The sequence below is a fragment of the Falco rusticolus genome, chromosome W (assembly GCF_015220075.1).
Source record: "Falco rusticolus isolate bFalRus1 chromosome W, bFalRus1.pri, whole genome shotgun sequence".
In the NCBI taxonomy this organism is placed as follows: Eukaryota; Metazoa; Chordata; class Aves; order Falconiformes; family Falconidae; genus Falco; species Falco rusticolus.
In genome coordinates, this window is record NC_051209.1 from 15,460,195 (window position 1) to 15,476,623 (window position 16,429).

Below are 16,429 nucleotides of genomic sequence, written 5' to 3' on the forward strand. Positions count from 1 at the left end.
CGCGCGCAACCATCGGAATCTTGCCCTGATCAGGTGAGTGGTCGGGGAGGAGATGGGGTCTACGCTAAGCAAAGAAGAAGTGGCAGTGGTTAAGCTCCACCAACATATCCTCTTTAAGAGAGGGTTATCTTATGATGAGGGAAGCCTGAGAAAGTTGCTGTTATGGGCTCGGCAGCGAGGACTGATCCCCTCAGTGAGCGTGGCTTTTGAGTTAACAACTTGGGATAAGATCGGCGCAGCACTGAGGGAGGACATTAGTTCAGGCTCTAAAGAAAGTGGGAAATTCTCCACCGAAGAGGGTCCCCCGTGGAGAGTCGGCCAAGTCACGACAATCGCACCAATATGGCTACATGCCGTGCTCACTTTATTAAACAAACAGGTCATATTTATAACTTAAACCAACTGCTCACCCGACTTTACACACAGGTGATTGGATAAAAGTCTCTGGTCACGTGGGCGTCTGTGTCGCTGATTGGTGAGCATGCTGCATGTGCCTGATCAGAGTGTGCCGATGAGAGTGTGCTGATTTCGCAATTCCTAGGACTTGCTCTGCACCTGGCTTCTTGTTTGTGCATAGCTTGTTTTCTTTCTCACCCTGCTTGTTCCAAGGACAATTTAAAGTTGCTCTGCAGTTTCAACTAACAGGCCTGAGTTGTCCAACCCGGACAATGTTAACATATGTCCGTGGTCCTTTAAAAATCCCTCTACAGGAGATGGCTATTAAGGCAGTCAGGATACCAGAGTCTTGCCACAGTCTTGCAGGGTCCTAGAGAGTCATATACTAACTTTATTGATCGGCTTCAGAATATTTTGCAACAAGTCAAACATAAGGAAGCTCAAGGGTTGCTTTTAAAAGAACTAGCTATGATAACGCCAATGAAAATCGTAAACGGGCAACTTTCACAATTGCAACCCCAACATGTGTCAAATGATTATAACGCAGAACTCACAGCAGACTGTAACTCTCAGGCTGAGTTCTGGAATGCAGCGTAATACATTTTTTTTTTCTTTTTTGCTTCTCTAATCTCTTCTGTAGGAATAGTACATGTTCTTAACTTGTTTAGTAAATTAGGCTGCTAGTTTGGTAAAGAAAGTAATACTGCAAATAGTATTTTTTTTTTTTTTTCTGGCTTATTAACAGATGTTGATTCTGTCCGTCATATCTTGCTACAGAACCTAGTTGCTATTGATTTTCATTATTAGCACAGGGACACGATTTTGAAGACTTTGATAGGATGTGTTACGTGAATCTGAGTGACCACTCTGAATTAAGTCACAAAAGCATACAAAACTTAAAAGCCTTAAACAAAGATCTGTAGCAGAGCCAGGGGCGGGATGGCTTTGGTCTCTTCTCACGGCTGGGAAACTTTGGGCCGTGGCTCAAAAGTATTACAGGATTTATTACAATTATCTTTAACCACCTTATTGATGTTTGTCTTATATCTCCCATGCCTTTTTTCCTGTATTCAGCGTTTAGTTGATTGTAACATAAATCAGGTCATGGTCACCCAGCTACACACAACCTTTGCCTCGTCGCAATTAACAAGCAAAAAAGAGGAGGATAGAGAATGTCTGAAGAGAGATATAGGAGAGGAAGATGGAGAATATCTGACCTAACAAGAGAGGAGACAATAGCTAGGTATTGTGAAGGAGAGTAGGAAAGATGAACATGGTTATCTAGTTATAAATAGGTGTCTGCATGCTTGTAGTGATATATAGCTATGTAACTGCATGAATAATTTCTGCTCTATGCCTGGTTGTGCATGCAGCTGTGGTTTGTGTTGAGGCTCAGAGATGTAAATGTGGGCTTCTCTGTTACAGTAAAGTGTCTCTGGTTGTATATAAAAAAAAAAGAAAAGGGGGGGGGAGGGGGGGGAATATAGGGAATGACCCCAGAGGCACGATTAGAGAAACCATGTTATGTTTTGAACTTTCTGAAAATCTCTGCCGACAATGCAGTGCCTCCCTTTGTATGACATTTTGTGTCAGTTGGTGACAAGCAGCAAAAGCATGAAGGTGTCTTAGTACGCATGAAAGACCCTTGTACCAGGCATTGGTTGGGACCGCATGAATTGTTAACTTGGGGGAGAGGTTATGCTTGTGTTTCTACAGATGAAGGTCCGCGATGGATACCTGCTCACTGTGTGCGGCCTGAGCTTAGCATGCCAGACTGTGGGAGCGCTGCTGCTGCCAGTCAACCCAACAACTACTGTGTGGTCTCCTTACTGAACCAGTCCTTGTTTGGTGTGCCCTTCCTTGAAACTGACTTGCAGACATTGTTGCAAAAAAAGTGAATGTATGTGGGGAATGAAGAATCTTACTGAAAGCCTTGATATTTGGGATAATTGATTACCTCTGTATAATGTTAATCAAAAGGAAATTTTTTTTACACTGTGAATGTCGATAGTTGTTTTTATGTAGATGCTTGTGTAATAGAAAGCTATGATAGGAATATATCACAGTGGTTCTTCTCTTATCCAGAGCAACAGCAGGGAAAACATTAAAGAGTTAAATAACCTTGTTTGTTAGGCAGTTATTAGCCTTTTTTTGTTGGCTCAAGGACATGGCTGTGAGGATTTTGATGGTATGTGCTGCACTGGATTTTAGGTGCCCCATTGCAGCAGCATATTATCAAAATCGGAGCAAATGTCAGCCTTTTTGGCCTCCATTCACTCAATTGGCAGTATTGTTTGTTTGCTATTGCCTTGGTTGCTGTCATGTTTGCAAGGGCCCTGCAGAACATGACAAACCTGGTACTAGCTGTTAAAAAAAAAAAAAAAATGGTGAAATTGTAGAATTGTACAGAACAGAGACAGTGGGTTGTTTTGATGTTGATAATGTTCAGTTTTGGCCTTGCTTTGAATGATGTGCAGCTGAGATCCTGCAGCAAAGAGTTAAATAACTTTGAGAGAGTATGAGAAGAAACTAGGATGAGACAGAAACAAAGGAGGAATGTGATCTCACCTCTAGAAGATAAGGAAACAGCATGAACAGTAGAGAGTAACCTATAGTGAATAGTGCTAAGAAAAGTGTTTTATGAATTTGACTGGTCACTCGAACTCTATTCATAAGCAGCTTGATGAGTTGAGAAAAAACGTACAGGCCATAAAGATTGAGAACAGGTTAACGGACTGGCTACAGAGTTTAGGAATTACTGGATGGTTAAAAGATTTGTTTCTGCACGGGATAACGGTATTAATTGCCATTGTAATCTTTTTAATGATATTGGGTTGTGTGTGGAATTGCTTTATGAGAATTATGAACCTAAAAGTAGTCTGGATCGCTCAAAAAGAAAAAGGGGGATTTGTGGAGTGGCTGGAAGACAACGGACATATTATGAGCAATCCAGACCAAGTAACTTTGTTGTAATAGCAGGCCGAGCAGGCCAAAGGTGTAACAAGCTGTAGGTGTTGTGAAGGACATATATTTGCAGTTAGATAAGAGAGTTGGACAGAAAGATGAGAAAAAACAGGATGCCTGCACAAGGGGGAATAGTGTGTGGGCACCACACCGGGACCAATCAAATGGAGTGTGATGCCGCATGAACAACAACTAAGTGACATAAAAGACATCGACAGAGACTGATGTAAACAAACAATTAAACAAGGTGTTGCCTACATTGAATTATTTGTCCCTGACAGAAGGAAGAGAAGGACCCCCTGTTGTTATACATCATCAGGCTATTCAGGGAAGTCAAACACAGGCCATTCCTGGTTTACAGGTTCATTTTGAGAATATGACTACAGGCAACTGGGAAGGGCCTAGTCCAGTGTTGTTCATCGGTAGAAGATATTTTTGTGTTTCCACAGATAAAGGACCTCTATGGGTCTCTAGCAGATTTGTCCGCCCTGCATGTCAACTCCAGAAGAACGGAGAAAATATAAACGACATCTTTACCTCCAATCAGTCTTCAACAAACTTTGTGCAGAACTTGGGCCAGTCCCATCCACCATAGAAGACGTACTGTTGACAACAGCGAGAAGACAATCATTGAAGCCACGAGATTGTATTGCTGCGTTGAAAAGATTTTGTAATACCAAGAATGCTGTTTGTGGAAACTGTAGGGAATCAGCAGCAATAATATTAAGTTGTGGTAACTGTAGACAGAATTTTGTTACATATTGTAGCCGCTTGCAAAATGATTATGCTTTGTGCTTAGATTGTCAAAACAGCTTTGCTAATATTACTTTTGAAAATACTTGTAGGGAATTTTTGAACTTTAAGCCAAATCAATATTTTCCAGAAATATGGATGCCAGAAAGTATTGACAGCAGAAGTGAAGCTATCACTTGGTGGAACTTGACCAAAACCTTAACTGTTGTTTTAGCTACAAAGAAAAGCTCTTGGCTTGTGGTGCTTGTTTTGTCAGTTGGGAACAAGAATTGCGAGATAATGAAATTGTTTGATCTGTTTGTAGGGCTGATAGGAATCATCAGCACGCCCTCACAAGGAACAGCGTGGGTTCCTGTTCAACCACAAATGAACATGTGGGTTACCTGGGCCAACAAGACAGGGCAAGATTCATTTTGCTTATCATTAGCTACCCCATCTGACCCATTTCATACCTGTTTGATTGGAGTCCCTTTAAATTATATGAAGGAATTTGGGCCCTGGACAACAGCCAAAATCTTTGACCAAGCAGCAACTGACTTTTGCACCCTCAATAGTGGATCAGTGCAAGCCGATTGGTGCAAATCACTTGGTATTCCAAGAAAACCCTTGGGGGCTCAAGCGTTCAAAATTGCTCAGGACCTGAATGTTACCGACATGGAACCTCAGGAGCTTGACATCTTAGGATCTATGCCGGGAAACTACTGTTTGATTTTGGGGGTTTACAAGAAAGACATTGACTCAGGTAATTTTAGGATCCACAAACCAAGGAATTATAATACTTGGATTGCCCCTGGGTCCTCCTGGTATTATAACATCACCGGTTACTGTAACAATTGGACTTGGCCTGTTTCATGGTCTGGTAAGACAAATGAGAAAGCAAAGATGTTGCCCTCAAGGATATTCCCCATTTGTGGAGATCGTGCCTGACCCGCCATACCTGCAAGGGCACAGGGAGGACCATGCTACTTTGGCAAATTGACATAATTTGCCCCTAGTATCCATCAGATGCTTAACATAAGTAACAAGTTTAAACAGGTTAGACATAGTGTATACCAATTGGGACCTGAGTGTAAGGATGATGTTGAGTTGTGGGAATGTCCATCTGTCATTTTAGCATCACCTTTTACACCACAACTTGCTTCTACCAAGGCTCTCACTCAATTGAGACGGTTGACTTGTTGAACAGGAAAACAAATTAACATTACCTCCAGAGTCTTATTATTTTTTGTTGTATTTTTTCCTGTATGAAGAAAGGTTTGGAATCAATTGTTTATTGAGACTGGGTTGTCCAAAATGAAAAAGGGGGATGTGTAGAGGAATTTCTTGCAGAACAAGGGCATGCTGTACCCCTGCAGGGATTGGACAACCCTGGCCTGCAGATTACAAAGTTACTTTGAAGATCTTGTACTGTCCTTGAATAGGCAGAATAAACAATAATAAGCATTGTACAAGAGCAAAGACGGATGCCAAGCAAGATATGAAAACCACTAAGCTAGCACATCCTTATTAGGCACTTGCAACATGAATACGTAATTAACAACCAATTAACCACTAACCTGAATATGTAATTGTAGTCCAATCAACAAGTAACCTGAAGACGTAATTGCAATCAACTAACCAATGATTGTTACTGCGTGAACAGTGTATTAGAAGTATAAATATGACTAAGTTGCTGAATAAGTAGGACGACATGTAGCCACATTGGTGTGATTGTTGTTACTCGGTGACTCTCTGATTGGGACCCGCTTCACAGCTCTTTGTTGGCAATGTTGAGACAATACCATTCTCTTTGGACTGACTCTTAAACTCCCTCATGCATATAACACACTTGAATGATAAATAGTTCCCAGTGATGCACAGGGATACTTTTTTATATTTTGTTTCTGTGTTTTCTGATGGATTGTAATGCCTTGGGGAATAAAAGGAAAGACAAACTAGCTGATCTTTTTAAGGAGAGACTACCTTCCACACTGGGAGGTATTGACAAGGATCATGAGATCTTGATCTTTTCAGATGCTCACAACCAAATATCTGGTTTATCATTTAACAATCCTCTGACTCCAATGCCTTCTCATGTCTCCTGTTTATTTCTTTAGCTAAATGTAAAACTTGTTGGCCAACAGTTTCATATGGCTGGATTTCACCTGTCCCCACAGCTCTGCTGAAAGCAGAGTGAGCTGACTCAGGGGTTGTTTCCATGAAGCATCTCAAAGATGTGGAGCAAAAATCTGCATCTAGACATGTTTTTTAACTATGGATAGCACCCAGTGACATGGACCCTGCTTCTAATTTTCCAACATCACATGAATAAACAATTCAGTAACGATGCTGTCAGGAGCCTTTTGAGCTTAAATGGTTCCTGGGGTATAAACTTGGTTCATCTGCTTTTTGGGGGTGCTAGCTAACATTGTCAGCTTTACTCCTTAAAGATGGATCTTCACCGAGACTAGTGTGTGTCTATTGTTTTGCAAGGATGAGGAAATAAGAAATCAGTGCCACAGCTTCCATGATGATTTAATACTTTGTTACTTACATATCAACATAATGCTCTTTTTTTCTAAACAAAGTATTACAAATACAGCAAATCATTGCTATTGGCTCTGCACACTTATTTGGTAGCCCTAGACAAGATTCATTTAACTTATTTACCACATGAAATTGCTTTGCTTTCTCTACTTTTTCCCTGATTTAAGGCAGTAAACATTCCAAAATTTAGTATTGCAGCAAGATTATTTTAATTTGCAAAGCCAGGCACTGGAAGAAAGAGCTTAAAAAAATATAAAATTAAAAGCCAGTTAATTGTATTGCTGACTTTCCTACTGTAGCGATAAAGTATAAACCTTCATGAAAGTTACATTTACTCTATCTATGTAGTAAAACAGCAATATCATATTTGCTGAATTAGTCATTCATTTTCTTCCATGGAGAGCAAAGTCTGAATTTAGCTTGAACAAAGTCAGCAAAATAAGAATGAATAGATAGCAATAACTAATAAAAATATTGATGAAATAAGTTTGATGACCCCAGTTAAATGTTGAATAAGCTGGAATCCACATCAGAAAACCATTGCATGTTTGACACATTTGATAGCATGTGCTCCAGAGAGACTTGAGTTTAATTAGGCATGGAAAGTAAACAAGCTTCTCAATATACTGTCCTTTAGTTAAAGGTTTAAACGTTCTGCTGAAGCCAAAGACAGCATTTACCAGCTTGAAGTGAATGTCATGCTAGAAGAAAACAGTGATTCAAAATTTAGAAATAATAACAATTATTATTATTGATTAATAATATAATCTGGTATTAATGTCTACTAGTTGGGGAAAAAAATCTGACAGCTGTTCACCTGCAAGCAATGATTTCATTTCTACATGTGCTTGCCACTCCAGAGCCAACAAAGGTGCTGAGTACCTAACCCTGGTTCCTATAACAATGGTGTTAAGATAAAGAGATAAATCCCCTGGTATCGTTCATTCATCTGTCCATCCATCCATCCATCCATCCATCCATCCATCCATCCATCTCAAAGGGATACCAAAGGAATCATGATATAAATCTTTTTTTTTTTTTTTCCTTCTTAATTTAGGATCAGTAAATCGCTGTGGTTATTTAAGAGATTGTCTAGTGTTCAGAAAGAATGGTCAAGTGGCTGGTGAAAAAAAAATTGTTGTAACAGAAAAGCATCCATATTTTGGAAGGGCTTGAAGATCTTCACTTCTCTTTATACTGTTCAGGATAGAAATTCATTTGGTCCCAAACACTGTTACATTATTTTTCTTTACTGTTGTGTTCAAGTGTCAGCTGATGATTTGCCTTATTTCTGGCTTATTGCAAGTATAAGGAAAAATAATAACAGCAGCAACAGTAGCAGTTTGAATTTAGTTTATTCACAGAATTTCTGTCCAAGCCTGTTGACATGTGGATAATCTATTGACCATACAGCATCATGCTTCATCAGAGTTGTTCTGCTATTCAGAGGGACCTCAACAGGCTGGAGAATTGGACCCATGGGAACCTCGTGAAGTTCAGCAAAAGGAAGTATCAAGTCCTGCATTTGGGAAGGAATAACTGAAGACACCAGCACAAACTGGGGGCCAACTGGCTGGAAAGCAGTTTGGCAGAAAAGGCCCTGGGTGTCCTGGTGGATAACAAGGTGACGGTGAGCCAGCAACCTGCCCTCGTGTCAAAAGAAAACCTCTTGGGGCTACATTCAGCACAGCGTTGCCACCAGGTGATCCTTCCTCTCTGCTCAGCACTGGTGAGGCGCACCTGGGGGCATGTGTTGAGTACTAGATTCCACAGAACTGGAGAAATGGAGAGATTGGACCAAGTCCAGTGAAAGGCCACAAAGATGATTAAGGGACTGGAGCATGTGGTGTGTGAGGAGAGACTGTGAGAGCTGGGACTTCAGCCTGGAGAAGAGAAAAGGCTCTGGCAGATCTTATCCATGTGCATAAATATCTGGTGGGACATGTGGGGCGACTACAGAAGATGGAGGCAGATTCTTCTCAGTGGTGTCCAGTGACAGGACAAGAAGCAAAGGAGATAAACTGAAATGCAGGAAATTGTATTTAAACATTAGAAAATAGATGATTTATTTATTTATTTATTTATTTTACCATGAAGGTGGTCAAACATTGGCACAGGTTGCCCAGGGGTCTTGAGGAGTCTCCATCCCTGAAGCTATTCAAAATCCTGCTATTCAAAAGCTATTCAAAAGCTGTTGGTGGCCATGCTGGAGCAGATGTTTGAACTAGGCAGCCTCCAGTGATCTTTCCAGCTTCAGCCACTGTGGGAATTCAGACTTATGTTTTCTGGATGCTCTGTCTTATTTATTTTGCTGAAGGAAAATTGTAGGTGAAGAAATCTGAACTTGAAAAGGATATGGTTAAGTAACATTTGTCCTTGTTTCTAGTTACAGAATGAATTTTGAGGGGACTTGCAGGACAGAGGGTAGTCAGCCAGCAAGTCCTGGAGTCCTCACACTGACTGTCCTGCCACCTTGATCAGCTGTCCCTTTTTGAGGAAAAGGAGTAAAAAAAAAATCAAGGAAAACACACCTTGACATTAGGAAAGTCCTGTGAGCGAGTTTTTTTTGTTGTTTTGTTTTTTGGGGTTTTTAAGTGTTTTATATTTAAGTTTTTAAGACAAAAGACTGCAAAAAGGCAGAGTAATGGAAAAGTACACCTAGGCCATAAGGGAGGGATTCAGTTGCCTACCTATAGGTGTATGCTGCCATTTTAAGCAGGTGAAATGTTTCACTCATCTTTTGCTGCCCCTCCAGAGGAGACTGGGTCTCCTGTTCTTCTGTGTTAAATACATGACATCTGTGCAAAAGTCTTGTATGTTATTGGGCATCCCAAATGGCATGAGGCATGTGTTCAGGATATGTGATTGGGATTCAGTTGCCCAGTACTTGCAGACATTTTGGCTTTTATGGAGCTATATCAGCAGTGGGCAGATTTATCAGATTCTTTACCAGAGCTACAAAAAGACATATTTTTTTACCAAACTGTTGATAACTTTACCAGGCCACAGAGATCTGCTAGCAGCTTTGTTTTTGTATGTGTGTTCATACACCGCTTTGCAAAGTTTATAATGAAAATTGTCTCTATAATGAAGCATTATGCCTTAAAAAATCCTCAGCTCTCTTCTGCTCCTAACAATGCTGATTTCCTATATCCTGCATAAGTGAAATAATATTGAATAGATGATCTGTGTAACAGGACATGACAGCACACTCAAAAAAAGCAGAAAGAAAAGCAAAGAAAGACCACGTGCCCCCCCACCTTTCAGACACAATTCCTGATCCTGAGTTTTAGCTTTGTTATTTCTTTCAATCTGTTTGAAGAAACTACTCCTGGGCAGGGCATCCTTATTGCAGGGATGATTAATTTGAAAGAGGCAAACGAAAAGTAGGGAATTTGTATTTCTGTCACAAAATCAATAAAAGAAAACTTTCCTAGGGCAAGGTGCTGTTGTCAAGATTGTCCTGCAGAAAGGAAAATCATTACAGAGGTTTATCTATAATAGTGGTTCTCAACCTTTCTTTCAGCTTGTGTAGCCCAAGGCAGAAATACAGTGTGACTGATTATGATTACCACGCATGCACACGAAGACCTACTCTTCTACAGATATATTTTTTGCACTTGTTCTACAATGTCTTGTGATGTTATTCCTAAAAACGGGCCCCACCATGCACATATGCATATGCTCAGCTTTAATAACAACAATATTAATAATAACAATAATGATTTTGATGATGTATATTTTCATCAATCTCCCAGGCAGTGTCACTCAATAAATATTGAAAAATGCATCCTCAAGGCTCCCCAGCTTTGCAGCAGCTTGTACCTTGAGCAGCTAAATCTGCTTTCCCTGCAGACCCACGTGGCCTGATAATTGCTGCATATTGGAAACATTGTTTTTTCATGCTACACCTTCTGAATATTTCTGAACTTATATTTCTACATATTTCTACACCTATATTTCTGAATATCTAGGAGACTGGGATAGGTTGTCTTGAGCTAAAACCACAGAGGAAGCATGCTAGCAATTAACTACTGTATCTTAAACTGTTGAATACAGCACAGTATTCAGGACTATATTGTTCTATTTAGATTTCTAGTGTAGGCATAGCTCCTGGGGCACAGTAGCATGTTCAGCTGATGGACAAAATAGTTTCTGGGGTCTTGCTCTTCATGGCAGGGATACTGGAGTTCCTGCAGCTGTTATTTAATACTCAGAGCAATGAAACCCTTGCCCAGAGTGGGGTTTAGAGTTTCTTCCATGACATGAATTTTAGAAAGACCATATTTCATAGCAGAGGACTCAGTACATGATTTCATAAGATTTCAATGTACCCAGCCTCAACTCCAAAGATGTTTAAGGTCACATTATGATCTTCCTGAAAACATACACTAATCTATGTCCCAGTGATAGGCATGAAAGAGATTAAATCATTTGCAGGACAGGAAAAAAGTCTTGTTTCTTATTCTCCATCTTCTGCACCAGGTCAGGTGTGAAAGTGCAGCAAAACCTTTCTCCTTTCTTATTTTTCAATTTCAGAATGAGCATAATACCTTCTTCACAGTCATAGTATAAAAATATTATCTATACAGCCCTCTTAGTTCCTTGGCTAGCAGTTGTGAGGTGATAGTGAGGACATTTTTTATGACACATTAATATGACATTTTTTAAATGGGTCCTAGTTCACACTAGAAGAAATTTCTTCCTGAAATGGTTGTGAAGAAGGAAAAGTAAAGAGTGAAGGACATCAACTTCCAGGCTTACTAAGACAAAATAAATAATTTTTAAAAGTTCTGCAAAAAATACAAGGGCTTATAAAACCAAAAATCATGTTATGATCAGAGGGCTTCAATGTGTCTCCTACGAAGAAAGGCTGAGAGCTGTGGCTGTTCAGTCTAGAGAACTGGTGGTTTCAGGAACACCTTATTGTGGCCTTTCAGTACTTGAAGGGGACTTATAAGAAGGATGGACAGAGACTTTTTACCAAAGCCTGTAGCAATAGGTCAAGGGGCAATGGTTTTAAACTAAAAGAGGGTAGATTTAGATTGGATATAAGGAAGAAATTCTTCCCTGTGAGGGTGGTGAGGAGCTAGCACAGGTTGCCCAGAGGAGCTGTGGGTGCCCCATTCCTGGCAGTGCCCAAGGCCAGGTTGGATGGGGCTTGGAGCCACCTGGTCTGGTGGAAGGTATCCCTGTCTATGGCAGGGGGGTTGGACCAGATCATCTTTAAATGTCCCTTCCAACCCAAACCATTCTGTGAATCTGTGAAACCCTAGCACAATGTACCGTAACAAAAATGTATTTTTCCAGACAAACATAAACAGAATTTTTTATGTGATTAAATACAACTATTACTAAATCACAGAAACATTGAGAACTGGTTGTGCCATGCTGTGGATTAGGGAGGTCATTATTTAAGATGGTGCTTAAAACACCTCTCTAGTTTTTTTGTTGTATGAATCGCCCTCGGAGTGGTGCTATGTTGGAGCTGAAAAAAGCAGAATGAGATGAAGTTCCCAACACAGCATGCTTCAGAGAGAGCTCAGTTCATTGGGATTACAGATACTACACCCTTCTGCATTTCCTTTGGAAGGAAGACAGCTGTGCATGGCCATAGAGGCACAGCAGATGCTGAATGACAATTGTTAAACCCTAGTGGTTACTTTAATTGCCCCTTTCCACAAATTTGAGATGTTGCAATGGTAGGAAACCAATGGCGGTTGCTGTCACTCAAGTTCTCTGAACCTGCAGTTCTGCCTGAAAAAAATAAAATTAAAAAATGGATGTACTAAAAAGGAAAAGAACTTTCCACAGGCTCTTGACAAGCTTTTAAGCAAAAATGTAAAGGGAAGTGAGGCAGGGGAAGTTTTGACTCAGTTGTAGGTTTGAGGTTTTACCTGAAAGTTTCATAAGGTGGCTCTGAATGTTTTACGAGACACAGGATCCTCAGCAGCAAAGTTACAGCCTGATGGACTCTGACATTTTGTAAAACCATAAAACACATCAGTAGCTTTAACAAGCAGGAATGCTTTGACCTCCTGAGGTTCCTGTCCAATTTAGCCATAGCAACTGTTTGATTCACACAATTAATGGCTACATTCAGTCAAGGGAGGGAGGGAAAAGGGTGACAAGAAATGTCACCTTAAAACCAAGACAGCATTTCTTTTTTTCTGCTCTAGCTCTGTTATTAGAGAGCTCACTGCACCACCACACCACCCCCACACCACCCCCCGCCTGTTCTCTATGTGTTAGATATTTTCATAGCTCTAATTTTCCTTTGGCATCTATATTTGCAGGCCTCTCGCCCTGTAAATGTGCATTAATGGGATAATTCCAAGTGAGTCTGATCATTTGAATAAAAATTCATACGGTTGTTTTGCAGACATTTTATTTTACATTTGTTAATTCTTACACAGCCTCCATGTTAGCCTGGTTGGTTTCTAATTTCTTCTATTTTGATGATAATCCTGCTGATGTCTGTGATTTAGGGATCATGGCTTTTCTCCAAAAAAAAAAAAAAATCTTTGAGACCTTGCACATCCAAAAAGCAAGAGCAGACGCACGAGGGACTTAATCCATGCTTGGAGGATGAGTCTTGTTAGCTGTGAGTAGAAAGGTGCCAGTTTAAGAGAGCACTACAAAGTGGAGTAGCTTCCTTTCCTCATATTGCTACAAAACAGATGAGACATTATAAATCAGAAGAATACCCATTTCTTGTCTTCTTTTGCATATGCATTTTCCACAGGAGGCAAAAAGGGGAGGAAAGCACTCTCCAACAAACATGAAGGATAGAGGTTATGGCCAAACAGCAATGTGTGTTGCCAAGGCAGGTCCAACCTGTGAGGCAGCGTGGAGCTACATGAAAAGAAAATCCAGATCTCACTCAGAGATCAAACACAGATTTACCAGCAATGTCTTCTCCGCTGCCACTACACGACACCATAATTTGTTACAGATTTGTTCCGTTTACAAGAACAATTATCAGTCACGTATTGCAACTCCAGTGTAGTCATAGTGCATATTTCTTCCTGGGTTTTTTGTAGATGTAAGCAGAGAAATTCAGCTGTGGAACTCCTTTCCCTGGGATGCTGCAGATACTAAAAGCTGATAAGGGATCAAGAGGAGACTGGACAAGTTTGCAAGTAGAAAATCCATCCATTCCATGTAGTAAATGCATGGAAAACACTCTTGTCTCAGAAAGGTTTTTTTATCCTTAGTAAGTGGCTGGGAGAGAGATTAGAGTTGGAATCATACATGTTTGCTCTGACATTGTACTTTTTCATTGGAATCTAGTTTGGACTGTTGTTCAAGACATTAGAAAGACCTTTCTGACTCATTATGGCAGGTCTTACATTTCTATGTTCTTAGACATCCTTAAATATCCTCCTTCAAAATGTCTCTTTTCTCCCCCTAAATATGGACCGGGGGCACATAGAGAGTGGAGATGCTCCAGGGATTGCTTCAGGTCTCATGAAAGAGAAGATAAATTGCATGGGGAAAGGTAACAATAGGATGTGTTGGGTCTGGCTGAGCCCCACAGCAGCCCCCCTAGTGCTGTGTATGTGTAGCTGGAGGGGTGGTGGCAGCACAGCCTGTCCTGGGCTCTGCTGAGCACCGCCTGCACAGCACCAGGGCTGTCCCTCTGACCCCCCCTCACCAGCAGGCTGGGGGTGGGCAAGGTCTTGGGAGGGGACACAGCCAGGGCAGATGGACCAAAGTGACCAACATGATATTCCATACCATATGATGTCTGCCTAGCAATAAAAGCTAAGGGAGAAGAGGAGGAAGGGCAGACATTCGTTATTTATGACATTTGTCTTCTAGAGCAACCGCTGTGCACACTGAAGCCTGGCTTCCTGGGAAGCACATTGCCTGCAGGTGGGAAATAGAGAATAACATCTTCTGTTTTCCTTTGCTTCTGTGTGTGCGCCTTTTGCTATTGCTTCATTAAACTGTCTTTGTCTTCTCTCACAAGTTTGTTGGGTTTTTTTCCATCTTATTTTCTCCCACCCTGTTCTGCTGAGAAGGGGAGTGGTAGAGCAGCTTGGTGGGCACCTGGCATCCATAAGTAAGATTAAAGATATGTGACAAGCCTGGGAAAGATGTGTAAGACTTAAGAACAGATATTTAAATGAGGGCACATTGAACCCTGTAGCTGAGCACAAAATCTAGCAAGAAAGAAAATCAAATGTGAAATGCCAGACTTGTACTTCCAGACTTTCTTAAATTATTGTTTCCAAAAAAGTGCAGAGATATATAGCTTTTCACTTGAAGGATCCTCATAACTCAGTGAGATAGATTGGAAGGTCATAAATGCTTGGAGGATGGGACTCTATTTCCCTGTTTATTCATACAGAAGTTAGCAATAGGGAACCATTTCTTGATGTGAACAATTCCTAGGATACACATTATAACCTCTTTTTGACATGCTCTTCTGTCATCCCTGTGGATATTTTTCTCTCAGAAAATCTGCACATTAACACCTTGCATATCACACACTTTAAGTCAACACACAAACAAACTCATCTTTTAACAAATGCTGCTTTTACCTGAATATGATGCTCAAACTCAGTTCGTTGTTAATCTCTGGGTCTCCATCTCTACACAGAAGAACACGACTCTTGGGCCTAGATTACATTTCTTCCAATATTCATAGCTGGATACTAGAGGTGAGGTTAACTCCAGAATTCACTCTGTCACTGCAAGGAAACAAATTTTCTGTGTCTTAGGATAAAATGCCTTACCTGGCAGTGTCCATACCAATTCTATTTTCTCAGAATAAATAAGGGAGAAAATAATTCTTTCATTTTTCCTTCCAGCTCTTCAATGATCATGAAAACTCTTCTACTGCCATAGAGTTTGTTAATTTTCTGTAATCCTGTATAAATATTGCATGAATAAAACTGCAAGATGAATAAGATGCTGACCACTGAAATCCTTATATTTTGTCAAATATTTTCCAGTCACAAAGAAATTTACGTCATTCTTCTCAGGGCTGGTGAATTAATTTGAAAGGTAATATATAGATAATTATAATGATAACTGAAAATGGTGATTCTTCTATTTTTTTTAGGTATGCCATGCTTTTTCAATATATGAATTGATATTTATTCTTTACTAGTTCATACTGGTCCATAAAAGCATGCTCCAGAAATAAGATTGTGTTAATAATTTACAAAGTATTTTATTTTGTTAGCAGTTCCTGTACAAGGTACATAAAAAGTAGATGTTGGGAGTTAGGATATAAGCTTTTTAACACCCTTGCAAGAGAAAGAAGTATCACAATGCTTATCTTACAAATGGGGAAATTAGGTCATGAACAATACAAGAGCGAATCCAGATTCTGGGAACATAAATTTCTCCATGTCACACACCTTCCACAAGCTCTCTGAATGAGGTATTTGAAGCTCTAAGATTTCTCCATTGACTAGCACAGGGACTTGGTTGGAATTTAGATTGTCTAGAGATATACCAGACTACTTCCTCAATGTGATGAGAGGAATCCAAGATACAGTTTGACAAGATGTTTGCTTTTAACCAATGGAGAAACCAACAAAATATTTTCCATTTAGAAATCTAAACCAATTTCTGAATATAAGCATGGCATGGATTTTGTAGTGTATGCTTACATTGATACCTGTCCCAGGTTATTACTAGGTCCATGAAAATAACTTTCTTAACACTTCTCCCTTTCTTTTTCCTGATACCTCTTTGCCTATAGCACTCACTGTGTTGTGCCTGTCTCGTGTCCCTTTTCACAAACAGCAGAAGTACGTGCAGATTCCAGGCG